The sequence below is a fragment of the Lepidochelys kempii genome, chromosome 1 (assembly GCF_965140265.1).
Source record: "Lepidochelys kempii isolate rLepKem1 chromosome 1, rLepKem1.hap2, whole genome shotgun sequence".
NCBI classification, from domain to species: domain Eukaryota; kingdom Metazoa; phylum Chordata; order Testudines; family Cheloniidae; genus Lepidochelys; species Lepidochelys kempii.
In genome coordinates, this window is record NC_133256.1 from 133571792 (window position 1) to 133592357 (window position 20566).

A 20566-nucleotide genomic window follows, 5' to 3' on the forward strand; every position below is an offset into this window, starting at 1 on the left:
AGGTGGTTTTTTGTATTGAATGCAGTGTGAGTTGAGGTAAGGAGTACCGTTAATTTGTACATAAAAATCTTCATAACATTAATATTTTTCATATTAGTCTCTCACTGAATCCAGCTGCCCCAGCTCCAGGCTGTTTCCCTGTTCTCATTCCAGAGGTGGACTTTTCCAAAGGGGAAGGAGCACCGAAAGAGAAATTCTCCACCTAAAACAAAGACTGGAGATTTACCCAAGAAAAAAAAAATGGGTCCATATATTGTCCTCACGCAGAAATCCCACTGATGTTCATGGAAATTCTGTGGAAGTATATGGCGATTAAATATTAGAGTCGAATTATTGTTGTTAACAATGACTGTGTAGTCTTCGGTTAAGGCTGCATTGCCCTTACATATTTTATTTAAAGTCCCTTTTTTCAATGTAAGACATAATCTGAGAAAATTTGTGTTGGCTCTTTCCTGACGTTTGTGGACGCTTGTTTCTAGATTTCCCCCAGGGTGCGCACATGCCTGTGCTGTTTTGTTTTTCTTTCACCTCAGCGCTATATAAATGATGATGGTGAAATAAAAATCTGTCTGAGCAGTGAACATTAACAATTACAAAGGAATCCTTCCTAGCAATGTAACAGTCCATCCAATGAAGTCGGACATTGTCAGGTGGTGATGGAAAGAGATGCTTTTGAAACCAGTGGGATTATAATAGGATTGAGTGTACTGGGGAGGAATAATAACTAGCCTTATTTCAGTTGGTGGAATCTTCAGATATGTCAGGTTTCCAGATACAGTGTTATCTGGGCACAGCATAGCAGAATTTTAAGTATACATTTCAACTGCCATAGTCTGCATTTTCAAATCCTTTTTTCTTATAGACAACAGGCCGTGTTCAGATCTCAGCATTTAAACTGTGACTGAAGGTACAGTGCGCCATTATGCCTGAGCTGCTCCCTAGGGAAAGATCGAAGTAACTTGGCTTTCATTAGTGCTGGGAGTGAAAGTTTGGCTACGTGGAGGCCAGGTGTAAATTGTAATGCGAGGTGCTAAATTGGTATATAATTCCCACTCAATCTTCTGTGGAAAATTAGTGTTGATATGGCAGAAAGGGAGGCAACCAAGGACAGAGAAAAGGAGTACTTGTGGCACCTTAGAGACTAACCAATTTATTGGAGCATGAGCTTTCGTGAGCTACAGCTCACTTCATCGGATGCATACTGTGGAAACTGCAGAAGACATTATATACACACAGAGACCATGAAACAATACCTCCTCCCACCCCACTGTCCTGCTGGTAATAGCTTATCTAAAGTGATCATCAAGTTGGACCATTTCCAGCACAAATCCAGGTTTTCTCACCCTCCGCCTCCCCCCCACACACACACACACAAACTCACTCTCCTGCTGGTAACAGCCCATCCAAAGTGACCATTCTCTTTAAAATGTGTATGATAATCAAGGTGGGCCATTTCCATCACAAATCCAGGTAAGGAGAGTGGTCAGTTTGGATGAGCTATTGCCAGCAGGAGAGTGAGTTTGTGTGGGGGGGGAGAGGGTGAGAAAACTTGGATTTGTGTTGGAAATGGCCCACCTTGATTTTCATACACATTGTGAGGAGAGTGGTCACTTTGGATAAGCTGTTACCAGCAGGAGAGTGAGTTTGTGTGTGTGTGGGGGGGGGGGGGGCAGAGGGTGAGAAAACCTGGATTTGTGCTGGAAATGGCCCAACTTGATGATCACTTTAGATAAGCTATTACCAGCAGGAGAGTGGGGTGGGAAGAGGTATTGTTTCATGGTCTTTGTGTATAGAATGTCTTCTGCAGTTTCCACAGTATTCATCCGATGAAGTGAGCTGTAGCTCACGAAAGCTCATGCTCCAATAAATTGGTTAGTCTCTAAGGTGCCACAAGTACTCCTTTTCTTTTTGCGAATACAGACTAACACGGCTGTTACTCTGAAACAAGGACAGAGAGGATATGAGGGCAAGTAGCAGAGACTGAGTGAATCAAGTGATATTAGACCTAGCTGGTTAGCTCTCTGAACAGTAAGTAGTACGGTGAATAGTAAATGGAATAAATAGATATATTTAGTTGATACGTCCTTGCATTGCTAGGCTGTGGACCCAGTACTGCTAACACAAAGCTTTCAGAAACTCAGGCCATCAAATCAGGCCATCAAAAATCATAAGATTGGCCTAAAGATTGTGACATTTTAAAAAACAATACTGTTATAATCCTGGCTGCCATCCCATTTCAGTCCCCACCCCCTTTGTGGGTGGGTCACTGATCTGCTGTATTGGGTAAATTTTTGGATCCCATGTACTTCTAAGCCAGCTGGGTCTGAGCAGTGTTTCTCTCTGGCCTTTCAGGTATACTCCTTGGGTGCACATTTCCTACATGGCACCCTTCCTTGGGTAAAGGGGCCCTGCAGACCGACTGCCCTCAGCCCTGAGACCAGTGCTTAAGACCCCAAGTACCTAACACACACACTTCCTGCTTCTGCACTCTAGAGTGCAGTTTAACTCTTTGGGGATTACATGACAGGTATAGGAAGGAATAGAAAGGATTTGCTAAAGAAATTCTTAAACACACACACACTTTATGCTGGAGGGCAGGGATAGGATACAGAGGAACCTAGACAAATTGGAGGATTGGGCCAAAAGAAATCTGATGAGGTTCAATAAGGATATGTGCAGGGTCCTCCACTTAGGATGGAAGAACCCAATGCACAGCTATAGACTAGGGACCGAATGGCTAGGCAGCAGTTCTGCAGAAAAGGACCTAGGGGTGACAGTGGATGAGCAGCTGGATATGAGTCAGCAGTGTGCCCTTGTTGCCAAGAAGGCCAGTGGCATTTTGGGATGTATAAGTAGGGGCATAGCGAGCAGATCAAGGGACGTGATCGTTCCCCTCTATTCAACATTGGTGAGGCCTCATCTGGAGTACTGTGTCCAGTTTTGGGCCCCACACTACAAGAAGGATGTGGATAAATTGGAGAGAGTCCAGCGAAGGGCAACAAAAATGATTAGGGGTCTGGAACACATGAGTTATGAGGAGAGGCTGAGGGAACTGGGATTGTTTAGTCTGCAGAAGAGAAGAACGAGGGGGGATTTGATAGCTGCTTTCAACTACCTGAGAGGTGGTTCCAGAGGATGGTTCTAGACTATTCTCAGTGGTAGAAGAGGACAGGACAAGGAGTAATGGTCTCAAGTTGCAGTGCGGGAGGTTTAGGTTGGATATTAGGAAAAACTTTTTCACTAGGAGGGTGGTGAAACACTGGAATGCGTTACCTAGGGAGGTGGTAGAATCTCCTTCCTTAGAAGTTTTTAAGGTCAGGCTTGACAAAGCCCTGGCTGGGATGATTTAATTGGGGATTGGTCCTGCTTTGAGCAGGAGGTTGGACTAGATGACCTCCTGAGGTCCCTTCCAATCCTGATATTCTATGATTCTATGATTTACTCTTAGAAAGCAGTCAAGAGACTTGCAGATCTGTACACTTGAACACAATTCCCTCCCTCAGTGTCCTCACCACTGTCGAGAATGTTTTCGGTTCTGGCTAGTGTCTTTAATAGAGTCCAATTTTTTCTTGCTCCCTCTTCACCCACTCCTCCTTGCTGAGTTTTCTGGTTCTGGCAATACTCTCCCCTGTTGTTAGAGAGGCTATCTCTTTCTAAAAGCCATCTGTCATCTCTTGTGAAGTGGTCAACTGGAGAAAAACTGTAGCTCTTCCAGTCATGTGCTCGGGCTAGGGAGGATTTCAGCACCCACTCTTTCCCCTAAACGTGTTTCTGTGTAGAGATAGTGCATTCAAAGGCAAATGCCCTTTCTGGCAGAAACTCCATTGTTTAAGACAGAGAGACCCAGTTACTGCTGATATCTCCTTGATAGCCCTATCACATTTTTCAAGACATTCTACTCACTATGTGAGAGGATCCTGCTAGCAAATAGATAATCCAATTCACAAACATTGCTACAACCACACGTATTTCACAAAACAAATAGGAATTAATAAATAGACTCAGATCTGTTTTGGGATTTGCATTCTGGTTTTGAGTCTTTAGGGTTCTAATTTTCATGCTTTTTGCAACTATTATGATTCCTAGAAGCTTACTTTTTGAAACCGTGACAGCTGAGATATGTGTTAGGGTGGCCAGGTGTCCTGTTTTCGACCAGAAAGTCCAGTCGAAAAGGGGACCTGATGGTGTTTGCTCTGATCTACCGACCGGGCACCCAAAGTCCAGTTACTGCAAGCCGGGGAGGCACCGAGTCATCACCCACACCAGCCCCTACTCATCCAGGACCACCACCTACCTGCATCGGGTGGCTGCAGTTCCCAGCCCCAGCTCTGAAGGCGAGTCCCTCCTGACCTGGGCAGAGGTGGGGGAGAGAGAGGGAGACCAGTGAGTGACAGAGGGATGAGGAAAAACGAGCAAATGGGGGGTGTGGGAAGGGCCAGAGAAGGGGCAGGGCAGGGGTGAGGCCTGTGGGGAAGGGAGGGCAGCAGAGAGTCCTAAGGGGAAAGAGATGGGGCATGAGAGGTTCTGGCACTCTTGCTGGAGTGTCTGATTTTTAAATATTACAAAGTTGGCAACCCCAGATACGTAATCTGATTACAGAAGCTGGGGCTTTAAGAAAAACACCAAATATTTTGAGAGTTGCCACACGATTTTTTGTCTGATAAAAGGGGTAGATACATGGTACACAATCCTGTGTAGCATCCATGAGCACAGGACTATGGTTTCTTACCCTGGACAATAATATAAATAGTTCATTTAACCATAGGCAACAACTCTGAAAATCTAGACAGCTCTGCCCACCAATTTATTCCATTACAGATGTGCAATGTAAGCTTGTTATATTTGCTTGGCCAACAGCACAGCAACAATTGGTAGTCAAAAGGCAATCAGGCAATAACATTGAAATTAGACCAAGGTTTCTAACCATCAGAGGAGTGAAGTTCTGGAATAGCCTTCCAAGGGAAGCAGTGCGGGCAAAAGACCTATCTGGCTTCAAGATTAAACTCAGTAAGTTTATGGAGGAGATGGTATGATGGGATAACATGATTTGGGGAATTAATTGATCTTTAACTATTCACGGTAAATAGGCCTAATGGCCTGTGATGGGATGTTAGATGGGGTGGGGGATCTGAGTTACTACAGAGAATTCTTTCCTGGGTATCTGGCTGGTGAATCTTGCCCACTTGCTCAGGGTTCAGCTGATTGCCATATTTGGGGTTGGGAAGGAATTTTCCTCCAGGGCAGATTGGCAGAGGCCCTGGGGGTTTTTCACCTTCCTCTGTAGCATGGGACATGGGTCACTTGCTGGAGGATTCTCTGCACCTTGAAGTCTTTAAACCATGATTTGAGGACTTCAGTAGCTCAGACATAGGTGAGAGGTTTATTGCAAGAGTGGCTGGGTGAGATTCTGTGGCCTGCATTGTGCAGAAGGTCAGACTAGATGATCATAATGGTCCCTTCTGACCTTAATATCTATGAGTCTATTCCCCAGCAACTTCTCTTTATGCTGTGAAAGAGGCAGAAACGCTTTACCCCACCAGTATGAGAAGATCTGTGTTCTATTTTCCACCAATACTGCTGATATCCCAGATATCAGGGTATTCAAAGTTTCAAGTAATTGTGCTCTTTTAAAATTCATCCTTCTCATCACCTCCTCATTTGTAGTTTTGGTTATCCAGCTAATTTTTAACTTTCCTCTGTAACACCAAAACTTAAATGCCCTGTGTCCTCTTTAAGTGTCCAGCTCTTACATCCATACAAGAGGATTGACCATATGTAGCACTTCAGCAATCTGATCCGGATGTGTAGTTTCAACTTTAACACAGGAGTCTTTGGCTGTTTCTGAATGCATTTTTTGAAAGCTTAATCCTTTTGATTTCTTCATTGCATATTCCATCTGATATTAGACTCCCCAAATAGGGGAAACTCCGGGACTACAACTCCTATGTGGCACCATAGTGCCATTTTAAATAAAAATATTTCAGTTTTCAGTTGAAATATTTTGTGTTTTTATATTTTGCCATAACATCTAAATTTTCCACATTACATTTTTTTAAAAAAAAGTGTTTTGTCCAAATTTCTTTATGAAAAGAATGCTATTTTCTGACAAGTTCTAATTTTCATGGAGTTCAAGTGTCAGAAATGCTATCCTAGAATCACCTATAAAAGTTCAGTGTACAATTTCCCCTACAGGATGGAGTTTGCAGGGAAGGAAAAAGTCTTTCTGCTCTATCAGAAAGAAAAAAACTAGCTGTATACTGTACTGTATGCAATACTAGCTATATATTCTTTGGATTTGGTTGGGTAAGACCTGTGTCCTACCATAATATAAGATATTTTCAAGCAGTGTATCTTTTTAAATGCATTGCATATCTGTCCCAGAATCACGTCAGTGGTCTTGTTGTGAATCAAGTGAAAACCTAATGAATCTCAAGATCAGACACGTCTGTAAAATCAAAATGATTTGCCACCATACAGGCTGCAGATTAATGTCACTGACTTAATTTAATTCCTTTTCACTTTTTGAGTTTACTCATGTTGCACTCCAAATCTTAAATAAGACCCACAACAACAACATTCTTGTTTAGCTATCGTGAGTTCCAGGCTTTGACAGTATTTACCAGAAGCTTTTTTTAGTGGCTCTAATAAGTAATTTCAAGCAACTGAAATAAAACAAAAACATCTTGAAGAAAGAGAAGAGAGGACTGTAGAGGTTCCTTTTTTCCCCACTGAGCCTTCGGATTTCTGCAAAATTTACCTCATGGACATGGGTGCTGAGCAAATTATCTCTATCATTGTGAAAGAGGATTTTGATTAAAACACAAGAATAGCTGATGTAACCATTCTGTTTCATATTGATGTTTTATTCTGCCCATCACCTGCTTTCTGTTAACATTTTTATATTTGCATCTGTTCTTATTGTGGTGGAAGTTTTCTGGGTTCAATACAGATATTATTTTAAAGTAAACCAATCACAATGGTAAAGAAAATAGCTATGTGATCACATTTAGTTATTGTTGTTACTTGCTATTATTTGGGGGCGTAAAGTGTGCAAGGACGACCACTTGCCTGAAGACCTTAAACCAGAGGTCCCTAACTGTGGGGTACAGAGGAATGTTGGAGGGAGTGCAGCGGGGCCTGGGCCAGCCTCCACAGGAGGCAGGGAGGGAGCATTACCCAGCCCAAACCCTGTACCTGGCCCCGGCCCCAGCCTTGGCTCCACACCCAGCCTTGGGCCTGGGTACTGGCCCCCACTGCGGTTTGGCTCTGGCCCAGCTCCCGGCCCCGCTCCCAGCCTTGGCCCTTGGCTGCAGCTCCATTCCCAGCCCAGGGCCAAGGCTGGGAGTGGGGTTGGGAGTGGAGCTGGACTTGGGCCCAGCTGCCAGCCCCCACTGGCAAGGGGAGGGGTAAGGGGGGGCACGACTCTGAAAAGTTTGGGGAAAACCTAAATTCAGACATGGAACTATATTTTGCCTTTCGGTGTCAAGTGCAGTGATCTGGGAGGCTACTGTTCACACAAGAGCAGACAACTGTTGTCATTGCTCTCATGCCTTGCTCTGCACTCTAAAATGCGGAAAAAATCAGCCAGAGCCTTACAAGGGTAGGCAGAGCAGCTAGAAATAAGTCCCATGGAGGTGACAGCAAAGACCTTTACCTCCATTATAAAGCAGGGAGAGGAACTGGGGAGAGTAGAGGAAAGAACACTTCCCAGCCCTTCAACCCCTTCTCTTGGGTGTGCTGCTGGAGCCTGCTGGGAGGGTGTGACATATCCCTGAGGTACAACTTGAAACTTGTGGGACTACTGTGCCCCCTTAACTCTCCCGCCTGAGCTCTCTCTCATGATGCTTTGCTGGTGACAAGCAGCAGCAAACCTGTCCAGGTGCTGTGATCACTCGTCAACAACATGCAGGGACACACGGAGCTAAGTTGCATGAATGCTCTCTAAGCCACCCATGAAATATACACGGGGAGATACCAGCAAATCCCCCCAACCTTGCACCATCTTACACTGCTCAAGACCTTTTCTTGAACAATACAAGCTCATTTAATCAGTTCACCACTTTATAGCCACCAGCCTTTGTAATCTGAACAGATTCCCCAAGCAGTTTAGACAACCTCACTGTAAGGATAAATCCTTAAAATAAGTTTATTAACTACAGAAGGGTAGATTTTAAATGATTATAAGTGTTAAGCATAGAGGTCAGAGTTGGTTACACAAGAAATAAAAGGTAAAATCGCAGTCTAAATCCTAAACTTTATCAGACTAAGCAAGATTTGGATCATGCAGTTTTTCTTACTCCGCTAGATGTGTAAATAATTCTTAATACGCAGGCTGAATTCTCTGTTCAGCCTAGGACCAATCTCCCGAGTTCAAAGTTTTTTCTTCCAAATGTTCTTATTGTCTTCAGAATAGGTGGGGGAGGAGAGAGGTAGACTCATGATGCCATTGTCCCTTATTTTATATGCTCAGTTTACGTGCTTGGAAAAATACTGGTTCAAACATGGAGTCAAGCATCAGGTGTCCTGAGGTGCCTTGATGAGTCAGAGAGTTGAGCAATCCCTATTGTGTGGAACTTGAGCAACAGTCTCTCACTGAATTGTAAATCTCTTATTTACAATTCCCTGTTGGTCAATGTCTGGGGATGGTCACTTAAAACCCATCTGGGTATGAGCCACCTCCCTTGTTGCCACTGGAGAGCTAGCTGTGGGCATCTCCCAGACTCACCACATAGTTAAATAACAATCATATAGCAAAATATCATAAGTCCATGTACAATAATGATATACATGTTTTGACAGAACAGTGAGTTTCAGCAAATCATGACTTTTTATATGATACCTTACAAGGCATTCTTTGTACAAAATATGATAACCATATAACCCTGGTGAATATGTGGGTACAGGCTGCTATTTTGAGGTACAGTATGTCACACAGGGTTGTGAACAAAACTAGGCAGGAAGGGTGTGGGCTGTAAAGTGCTGGGGGGTTCAAGACTCAGGGGTGCTGGGACTGGACCATCCATAAGAGTAATCAGGGGACGAACTGGTGTGTGGTGAGGGAGTGGAACTACATTGTACCTGGAGAAGTTGTTGGAGAGTGCTTGGGAGAGGAGTAGTAGAGGGTCAGGGACAGAAAGGCTGTTATCCCTGATGTGAAGGCAAAGAAAAATGTTAGTCTCGGTAAGCAGGAAGAGGGGGAGGCTCCTCCATTTTTGTGTGTGTCAGAGCTTCTAATCTTCACATGTGTCAGTGTGCGGCACCAGCAATCAGAATATGACAAATGACCAAAAGCTGGAATCCCTGTGTTTCACTTGGTGTCTTACCTAATTGATGGATAAAGGGTTTTGGCTGTATCAATAAGACTCATTTTAAAGGATGTTTTCTCACTCTGTGAATTGAATAATTTTTTTAAAAAGAAGATGGGAAAAGATTGTAGTATGTGCAATTGTAAACCCCCCCTCCCCCCACACACACACACCTTCTGGGTGTGATGTTCTGTCCCATCTAGTGGCACCGAGACCACTTAGAGAGTGTTAAATGAGTCTGTTCTACAGCCTTAGCTAAGAGACATTTGGCTTTTAGCTCATGCAGTAGAGGCTCATGCACTAAGCTCCAGAGGTCTCAGGTTCGATCCCGCCTGCCAACGACCAGCGTCTGTTGGTATTACACAATCGTAAGGTCCCCCCACATCTATTGTCAGGAGAGTTTGAATCCTGGATCGTCAATCCTCAGCACAACCTCTGCCACTTGATGTACAGGAGTAATTGTTATCTGCTCAGCCATTAGATGGGGATTTGATGCGGACTTTGCCAGTGGATTAAAAACTGTTTTCTAGACAGCAGTAGATAGTGGAGATAAGAAATTATGGATTCTATACCTGGCTTTGGAATGGGAGGAGAGTCTGGTTAGTTAGAGCAATGGTTAGAGCTAGGATAGCCAAAGAAAAATGATGTCGCATAATCAGCTTGAAAGAGAATGTGTCTGAGATTTGGGTCTGGCATATTAGAGACTGGAATGAGCTTGTGCTGCCTCAGCCCATTACTTGCAAAATTGGGTGGTTAATATTTGGCTGCCTTCTGTGGGGCTCTGTGTGGTCTTGGTCAGTAATAAAAGGATCTGCAGCGTACAGAAATATAAATGGCAGAGGTGAGACCAGAACTTATGGATCCCACTTAGTGCACCTTACTCTAGGTTACCAGGTTTTTCGGTGGGAATCTCTCTCTCGTCTGCAGAATGTTGCACAGTTTAGTGGAATGGATAGCCTGATCCAACTTGAATGTGGAATTTTCAGCAAAATCCAATACACATGAGAAGCAGAGTGTGTGCAATCATTTTTTATCCTGAGGCGTGCACACAAAAATGGGGGGTCAGTGGGCTTTTTTTCAAAGTGTTCAAATATCAGAATGCAGAGCCAAAATATCATGCCGTATATATTTCTATATACACAAATTTATTTCAGTCTGTGTCATGATTTTGTAAGTAGTGAGGTTGGCAGTGCTGCAAAACAAGAAAATTCATAATAAAGGAGGGGGGAAAAGAGGTAGGACAAGGGTTAGAATAACATCCTGCAGTTACTCATCAAGACATGTACACGTGATGGTTGTGGTTTGATTTCAATTAATTCATGATTTATTCAGTGAATAGTTACAGATCTGGGATAGATGAACAGACCTTGGCAGCATGTCTCACGTTTTGAATCCCCTTTTTTCAGGAGTAAGAACTTGTTTTCCTCTTAAGCAGCCATTTTGTCTGCCAAGTTGACGTTTTCTTCCTTGGCATATTTAGAAGAAAGCCCCGAGGAAAGAATTAATGCTAAGCACCTTGTCATAAATATAAAGGGAAGGGTAAACCCCTTTGAAATCCCTCCTGGCCAGGGGAAAGCTCCTCTCACCTGTAAAGGGTTAAGAAGCTAAAGGTAACCTCGCTGGCACCTGACCAAAATGACCAATGAGGAGACAAGATACTTTCAAAAGCTGGGAGGAGGGAGAGAAACAAAGGGTTTGTGTGTCTGTCTGTAGTCGTCTTGGCCAGGGACAGAACAGGAATGGAGCCTTAGAACTTTTAGTAAGTAATCTAGCTAGGTATGTGTTAGATTATGATTTCTTTAAATGGCTGAGAAAAGAATTGTGCTGAATAGAATAACTATTTCTGTCTGTGTATCTTTTTTGTAACTTAAGGTTTTGCCTAGAGGGGTTCTCTATGTTTTTGAATCTAATTACCCTGTAAGATATCTACCATCCTGATTTTACAGGGGGGATTTCTTTAATTCTATTTACTTCTATTTTTTATTAAAAGTCTTCTTGTAAAACACTGAATGCTTTTTCATTGTTCTCAGATCCAAGGGTTTGGGTCTGTGGTCACCTATGCAAATTGGTGAGGCTTTTTATCCAACATTTCCCAGGAAAGGGGGAGTGCAAGTGTTGGGAGGATTGTTCATTGTTCTTAAGATCCAAGGGTCTGGGTCTGTAGTCACCTAGGCGAATTGGTGAGGCTTTTTACCAAACCTTGTCCAGGAAGTAGGGTGCAAGGTTTTGGGAAGTATTTTGGGGGGAAAGACGCGTCCAAACAGCTCTTCCCCAGTAACCAGTATTAGTTTGGTGGTGGTAGCGGCCATTCCAAGGATAACGGGGGTAATATTTTGTACCTTGGGGAAGTTTTGACCTAAGCTGGTAAAGATAAGCTTAGGAGGTTTTTCATGCAGGTCCCCACATCTGTACCCTAGAGTTCAGAGTGGGGGAGGAACCTTGACATGGTGGCAGCGGTGGGATTAACCTGAAATCATTTTGAGATCCAGTTGAGATTTTTTGAACTAGAAATACAGATTTTAAAAAGGAATTTTTAGGAAGTCCAGAAGGCAGCTTTGAAACTGAAAGCAGCTTGGTTTCTCTCTGCTTTGTGGCCAAGCAGAGACAAAAGGGGATTCTCTTGTGAATTGCAGGTTTCATTTGCCTGGAGGCAGGGTACTTAACTCCTGCAGGGAAATTCACAGTCTTCCAACCCAGAGGTTTGTTTTTTTTTTCTTTTCTTCCTAAAAGTAAATAGGGGGTGTGTGCTCTACCCATTTGCCTGGAGACAAAAGTGGCAGGGTTTTTTTTTTAGGATTTTGATTTTTTTTTTTGTTTTACAAGGAGCACAGGTTTGAAAAGAAATTTTTTTTTTTTCTTCGTTGGGCTGGGTAAGCAGGTTTCCAAGTAGTTGGAGGTTTTTTGCTTTAATTTGGGCCCAGAGCAGAGACAAGGGAATTGTCTTTTTCTGTAGGCTGACAATCACTATCAGAGAATAGGTATTCTATTCCAGCACAGCAAAATTTTACAGCCAAGTTTTGTTGTTTATTTCTAAACCTCAGGTGTAAAGTTAGTTAAAAACAGAGAGGTTAGAATGACCAAATCCTCAGCTCGACTACAGCTGGAATTAGCCAAATTTCAGGCTGAGGAAAAACAAAGGGAACATGAAAGACAGATAGAACTCATGCGGCTGGAGAAGGAGGTACAGGAGGCTGCCCACAAGAGGGAAATGGAGGCAAGGAAGCATGTGGAGGAGATGGAGAGGATAAAGGCCCAGCAGAATATACCAACAAACCCTAGCAATCCTTCTCCAGGTACCACTTCCCATCCCAGAAAGTTCCCCACCTACAAGGCAGGTGATGATACTGAGGCCTTCTTAGAAAACTTCGAAAGGGCCTGCCTTGGGTACAACATCTCTACTGACCAATACATGGTAGAGCTGAGGCCGCAGCTCAGTGGACCCTTAGCTGAGGTGGCAGCTGAAATGCCTAAAGAACATATGAACAAGTATGAACTGTTTAAATCCAAGGCGAGAGTCAGAATGGGGATAACACCCGAGCAGTCTCGTCGGAGGTTCAGAGCCCTAAGGTGGAAACCAGACATGTCATTTACCCGACATGCCTACCACATTGTGAAACATTGGGATGCCTGGATATCAGGAGCAAGTGTTGAATCTCCAGTAAATTTGCCCTTCCTAATGCAAATGGAACAATTCTTAGAGGGTGTTCCTGAGGAAATAGAAAGATACATCCTAGATGGGAAACCCAAAACTGTAATCGAGGCAGGAGAGATTGGAGCCAGATGGGTGGAGGTGGCAGAGAAGAAGAAAACTGGTCGCAGTTGGAGCGGAGACCAGAAGGGACCACCCCAGACCACACCCTATTACCGGGGGCCGCCCAAAGCCCCACGTACCTCCCAAAGAACCCTCCAGACCCCTTATCGTCCCACCACCCCGTTCTCCAGCAACCCTCCTCGTCCCAGTGACCCGTCAGCTGGACGATGTTTTAAGTGTAACGAGCTGGGGCATGTAAAGGCCAACTGCCCCAAGAACCCCAACAGATTACAGTTCATTGCACCGGAATCACACCAGAGGTCCACAGGCCCAGATACCTCCCAGATACCCTTGGAGCGGAGGGAAACTGTGAGTGTGGGCGGGAAGAAGGTCACCGCGTGGAGGGACACCGGAGCACAAGTGTCAGCTATCCATGCTTCCTTAGTGGACCCCAATTTAATCAACCCAGAGATCCAAGTGACGATTCAACCCTTCAAGTCCAACTCTTTCAATTTGCCTACAGCCAAGTTGCCTGTCCAGTACAAGGGCTGGTCAGGAATGTGGACTTTTGCAGTCTATGATGATTATCCCATCCCCATGCTGTTGGGGGAAGACTTGGCCAATCATGTGAAGCAGGCCAAGAGGGTGGGAATGGTCACCCGCAACCAGGCTAAACAAGCCGTGAGGCCTAGCTCTGTTCCGGAAACTTCTATCAGGACCCAGTCAGAGGTGATGGACCTGGACCCCAGGCCAATGTCTGCAACAGCAGTAGTGGATCCAGTCCCAGAGACCCAGACGGAACCAGTCCCAGAACCGGAACCAGCCGAACAACCAACACCAGACCCCGTGTCAGCACTGAATCCAGTACTTGCAACCTCAACACCAGAGGGCCCCACCGAACCTGAACTGGCAGCAGCCGATAACCCTACACAAGAGGCTCAGCCGGAGCCTGAATCCCAACATAGTGCACCAGCGGAGAGCGGTTCACAGTCAACAGAAACAGCTCCATCCCCTATATCGCTTCCAGAGGGACCAAGCCTATGTCCCCAATCCAATGAGGAACTGATGTCTCCAGCATCAAGGGAACAGTTCCAGACCGAACAGGAAGCAGATGAAAGCCTCCAGAGAGCTTGGACGGCGGCACGGAGCAACCCACCGCCTCTCAGATCTTCTAATCGATCCAGAGAATTAAAGGTTTGTCAGTTTACAGCCCAGGGAGGAGACGACGCTGAGTGGCCTGAAGGTGTTTACTACGAAGGGAAATGTGCTGGTGGTGTGGAAGAGGTGAACCTCTCCATGACCCTTGGGCGTATGCAGCGACAGCAGATCCAGGAGCTGTGCACTAGCTACGCGCCAACGTTCTCAGCCACCCCAGGACTGACTGAACGGGCATACCACTCCATTGACACAGGTAATGCTCACCCAATTAGGGTCCACCCTTACCGGGTGTCTCCTCAAGCTAAAACTGCTATAGAACGGGAGATCCAGGATATGTTACAGATGGGTGTAATCCGCCCCTCTGAAAGTGCATGGGCATCTCCAGTGGTTCTAGTTCCCAAACCAGATGGGGAAATACGTTTTTGCGTGGACTACCGTAAGCTAAATGCTGTAACTCGCCCAGACAACTATCCCATGCCACGCACAGATGAACTATTAGAGAAACTGGGAAGGGCCCAGTTCATCTCTACCTTGGACTTAACCAAGGGGTACTGGCAGGTACCGCTAGATGAATCTGCCAAGGAAAGGTCAGCCTTCATCACACATCTCGGGCTGTATGAATTTAATGTACTCCCTTTCGGGCTGCGAAATGCACCCGCCACTTTCCAAAGACTTGTAGATGGTCTCCTAGTGGGATTAGGAGAATATGCAGTCGCCTACCTTGACGATGTGGCCATATTTTCGGATTCCTGGGCAGACCACCTGGAACATCTACAAAAAGTCCTTGAGCGCATAAGGGAGGCAGGACTAACTGTTAAGGCTAAGAAGTGTCAAATAGGCCTAAACAGAGTGACTTACCTTGGACACCAGGTGGGTCAAGGAACTATCAGCCCCCTACAGGCCAAAGTGGATGCTATCCAAAAGTGGCCTGTCCCAAAGTCAAAGAAACAGGTTCAATCCTTCTTAGGCTTGGCCGGTTATTACAGACGATTTGTACCGCACTACAGCCAAATCGCTGCCCCACTGACAGACCTAACCAAAAAGAAACAGCCAAATGCTGTTCAGTGGACCGGAAGGTGTCAGAAGGCCTTTAACAAGCTTAAAGCGACACTCATGTCTGACCCTGTACTAAGGGCCCCAGACTTTGACAAACCGTTCCTAGTAACCACAGATGCATCCGAGCGTGGTGTGGGAGCAGTTTTAATGCAGAAAGGACCTGATCAAGAATTCCACCCTGTAGTGTTTCTCAGCAAAAAACTGTCTGAGAGGGAAAGCAACTGGTCAGTCACTGAAAAAGAATGTTATGCCATTGTCTACGCTCTGGAAAAGCTACGCCCATATGTTTGGGGACGGCGTTTCCACCTGCAAACCGACCATGCTGCACTAAAGTGGCTTCACACCGTCAAAGAAACTAACAGAAAACTTCTTCGGTGGAGTTTAGCTCTCCAAGATTTTGATTTCGACATCCAACACATCTCAGGAGCTTCTAACAAAGTGGCTGATGCACTCTCCCGTGAAAGTTTCCCAGAATCAACTGGTTAAAATCGTCCTTGAGATGTGAAAAATATTGTTAGTCTTTATGTACTTGGTAGTATATTTAGAGATGCATGTGTCTTATTAACTCTGTTTTCCTAGAGCTCCAGGAAGAAATCCCAGCCAGTGTTTCACCCTAGCTGAGATTTGGGGGGCGTGTCATAAATATAAAGGGAAGGGTAAACCCCTTTGAAATCCCTCCTGGCCAGGGGAAAGCTCCTCTCACCTGTAAAGGGTTAAGAAGCTAAAGGTAACCTCGCTGGCACCTGACCAAAATGACCAATGAGGAGACAAGATACTTTCAAAAGCTGGGAGGAGGGAGAGAAACAAAGGGTTTGTGTGTCTGTCTGTAGTCGTCTTGGCCAGGGACAGAACAGGAATGGAGCCTTAGAACTTTTAGTAAGTAATCTAGCTAGGTATGTGTTAGATTATGATTTCTTTAAATGGCTGAGAAAAGAATTGTGCTGAATAGAATAACTATTTCTGTCTGTGTATCTTTTTTGTAACTTAAGGTTTTGCCTAGAGGGGTTCTCTATGTTTTTGAATCTAATTACCCTGTAAGATATCTACCATCCTGATTTTACAGGGGGGATTTCTTTAATTCTATTTACTTCTATTTTTTATTAAAAGTCTTCTTGTAAAACACTGAATGCTTTTTCATTGTTCTCAGATCCAAGGGTTTGGGTCTGTGGTCACCTATGCAAATTGGTGAGGCTTTTTATCCAACATTTCCCAGGAAAGGGGGAGTGCAAGTGTTGGGAGGATTGTTCATTGTTCTTAAGATCCAAGGGTCTGGGTCTGTAGTCACCTAGGCGAATTGGTGAGGCTTTTTACCAAACCTTGTCCAGGAAGTAGGGTGCAAGGTTTTGGGAAGTATTTTGGGGGGAAAGACGCGTCCAAACAGCTCTTCCCCAGTAACCAGTATTAGTTTGGTGGTGGTAGCGGCCATTCCAAGGATAACGGGGGTAATATTTTGTACCTTGGGGAAGTTTTGACCTAAGCTGGTAAAGATAAGCTTAGGAGGTTTTTCATGCAGGTCCCCACATCTGTACCCTAGAGTTCAGAGTGGGGGAGGAACCTTGACACACCTCCTGAACCATAATGCAGCTGATATACTATGCTGTGTATAAAACATTGAGGGTTTGCTCATTTTCACAATATTCCAAGACTACCAAGCAAGAGTTTGATTTTTAGAAATAAAAATACATTTTTTATTCATGGTACAAACTACAGCTATAGAATTTTTGAGGGGGGGGATTACTATTTATGAACATTTCATTTGAAAAACAGATTGTACTTAATAAATGATGCCTGACTAACCCTGATCCTGATGATTAAATATGTACCAGCTGACTTTTGATTTGCTAACCTTTTGATCTCGAAAGATTTGTTTTAAATCTGAGGTCACACTTTCTAGAAGAAATGCCTCTCTCCCTGATCCTGTAGTTATATTTATACTATTATACACAATTGGGGTAGTTAATTTTTTAGACAAGGGGATTATTTTTTCTCTTTTGGCCCTGCATGGTTTTGCTTTCAAAGGCTCAGGAGGAGACTCTGTTGGAAGCAGAGCACAGCTCCGTATTCAAAGGTAGGCCTGAAATAAGCTTTGGAGATGGACTCTCTTCACAACGAGGGTTCCCCAAAGGCGTCCATTGCTACTTCATCTTGTGAAAAATCAGGAGGCAATGCTGCTGCTGTTGTGTTCATAAAGACACAGAGTTTTGTCTCCTCCATCAGGTTTCTGTCTTGGTAGTGACTGAAATCAAGCTGCAAAAAGAGCACTTCTGTTGCCATCCTTAACAGGACCAAGTGTGATGGGAATTTGGGTTTTTCCATGTGAATACCAACCATTGGAACTTAGTTTAATTAATTGTGTGTGTGTTGCCTGAAAGCATAAGATTATATACAAATAATTCCTTTTACTGTTTTACTCAAGACCCTAATCAAGATAAATCTAAAGTTCATTAATTTTTTGCATGCGAGGAGACTCTGACGTGAACAAGGGCACAGACTTATTTTGAAATCTGTAACCTGTAGGTACAATTTGTTTCCTTTGAAAAATTCAGAATATTTCCATTGTATTCAGGAAGTGGTATTAGAATCCCTTTGTCACTAATGAAATACTTGTAAATTCACATATCAGTAATTTTAGTATTGAGTTTTCTAGCAATGTAGTTACAGGTGTATTTTAAGCCCTTTTCTATAGAGAAAAGAAATATTTCTGTTCCAAAAAGAAATATCAGATACGGAGCTGAGTGAATAATTTCTAATGAATATTTTATCTAATGAATTTTGTCTTTCTCTGAGTTACCAGGGACATACCAACCCTTTTTTTTTCAAACTTATTCATTGTTTAGAATTTTTCAAAGGATTTTTTTGGTTTAGCTCTTTGACCTGCTATTCAAAATTCAGACTGTTGCTTGGTTGTAGATCAAATAAATATGTGATCTGTTTTTTCCCTCTTTCTTGATTGGGTGAATACCATTTTTATTATATGGGTTCTGGTGCAAATGCTTATGGGTAAACAAATGTAATGTTTGTGGAAGCTTAGCACTTGCTTTTTGCAGTAAAACAGGAAGTGACCACAAAATGCATACAAACCTGCTCATTTGCATAAATATGTTTTTAGCCCTTCTCTAATCTGATTCAAAACATTTCACTGGTGAAAGTGCAGCCTTAAATAAAAAAGAAGCGATATCTCACAGAAAAAGATTAGCTATTAAATTAAATGTGTCCTTACTAACTTTTAATATGTTCTTCCTATGGTTTATAAACCGTGTGTATTGGGAAGGAAGGACTTGACCCAGTCAGAGCCCAAATTTTCATATTGAACTTGATCATTGAAGCAGCTACCATTTTCTATAGAGGCTCTTCAGTACATATCACATATTTATAAATGGTTGGGTTTTTTAGGCTGTTTTTTTAAATGTGAAACGTTTTGTTACAGGTTACAGTGGTGAAAATTAGTTTGGGACCTTAGAGCCCAGGGTAAGAATCTATACTTCCTTGCCTCCATAATATGGTATGGTGCTTATACTACAAACGTTATCAATAAATCCTATTCCTAGAGGAGAATTTCCTGAAGATAATACTGGGGCGTGATTGTGATTGCTCCACTTCTTGTACTTGGGGCACCACTAATTCCTTTTACGCTTAGCTGCTGCTGCTGGCTCCTTTGCTGCTCTTCAGCAGTTTGGTTTGAAGAAGGACACTTGTTCTGTGAATTATTTTTTTTTTGTTTCTTCCTTTTTTCTTGTTTCCTCCTTTGTCTTCCTCTTTGAAGATCATTAATTAACCCCAATTATGGTAGTACTGTTCTTGCAACTTACAGTAGTTTCCCATATTATCACTCTTCCTTAGGGCTTCCAAAACTTTCTTGCACAAGAATAATTTTTTTCTCTCTTAGCCATAATTAATTTTGGAATTTACCATTGCAGGTCTCCAGAGAAACTTTTGTCTATCAGTGATTTAAATGTAAAAGACATAGTGACGTGGGCAGGATTCATTTATAACCCTCAAAAGACTCATACGGGAAATGGCGTCATTATTTCATCACTGGATGTCTGTGAGCAGTAGTGGGACTTAAGTTAAAATTTTTCAAATGTAAATATTATTTGCTTGGTCCCTGGAGGGAGATTATTTAGCTCACCCTAGATGTCATTACTAATGGCTTGTAACTGGACTTTAAAACCAATCAGTGAGATAATGTTTATGGCACATTAGGCTGTACAGCAGGTCTCTGCCCTGCAGGTAGCCGGGCCTAGTTATGTTTTTTTAAAAATATCCCGAACAAATATGCTTTAAGCAGTAGTCAATTATTGGATGGCTAGACCCTTTTCCCCCTGACTTTTTCCATGACATGATTACCCATAGGCAAACTGGTGTGCTGCAATCAATGTTTTGTTTCATTTAGTTTGATTTTAAAGGGTCTCCTAGCTAAGTAATGAAAAAAATAGATGTCAGACACAGAATGACTCGGTCACATATGTTTTCCCACGTAGTATTTGGTAGTTGCTTATTCTTAATATTATTTAATGTAATCTCTTATTAATTGTGTATACTTCAGTTTTGTATCTTAATATGGGTTCTCCTGAAGCATTCATCTGGGGCTTCGCCTTCTCCCACCAGGATTCCTACTTTACCATGTTCATTCTTCTGCACTCTGCTTGCTAATGGGAATGTTTGTGTTCAGGCATGGGAAAGCATGATGTATTATATCTGTTTATTTCAGCTTATAACTTTGCACACTAAAATAAAAAAATTAATTGCTGATAATGTGTGTCCCCCTGCTGCGATCTGGACACACCATTGTATACAACAAAGATTGTTCTGTCGCTTCTCTTAGGTGGCATTCAGTACCCCACTGGCATCACTGCCTGTTTCAACGGAGCATGGGCAAATATTTCTTGAGATCAATGGGTCCTCTTACTCCTGGGGAAAGAAAAATATTACCTTTATAGAATTCAGTGTTCTCGCCCGCTTCCCAATGCTAGCATCTCTTCACAAACAAAAGAGAGCCCTTCTCAAATCTGTTTAATGACACTGACACTTTCACAATCACTCCCCTCTACTTTTATCTGCATCAGGTTTTCCCATGGGCTACTTTGCTATTCCAAAGTATTGTAATTGTGAGGGGAGGAGGCTGGGGAAACAGATCCAAGGCTTCAGATGGATTAACAGCCTTATGAAAATTTGGAGGTTCAAAATGGAAAACTCTTTACTTTACCCCAAAAGCCATCAGGACCTGAGGATATTGTGGCGTTTGTTAACCTGAGATTGCTTCATGTTACATGTGCCTTGGATTAGACAATCAGAA

At 43.3% G+C, this 20566-nt stretch overlaps 1 protein-coding gene across 4 annotated transcripts in view; it reads left to right on the forward strand.

Annotated features, from left to right (window-relative positions):
- Positions 1–20566, forward strand: part of FRMPD4 (FERM and PDZ domain containing 4) — a 447791-nt gene that overhangs the window by 140773 nt on the left and 286452 nt on the right. The window contains exon 1 of one of the 4 annotated variants that reach the window (XM_073354879.1): positions 16058–16146. The exons of the other annotated variants lie outside the window; for them this stretch is intronic. The gene's annotated coding sequence lies outside the window, so the exon portion shown is untranslated. Of the gene's footprint in view, positions 1–16057; positions 16147–20566 lie in introns of those variants that run through there. 4 annotated transcript variants of the gene reach the window in all.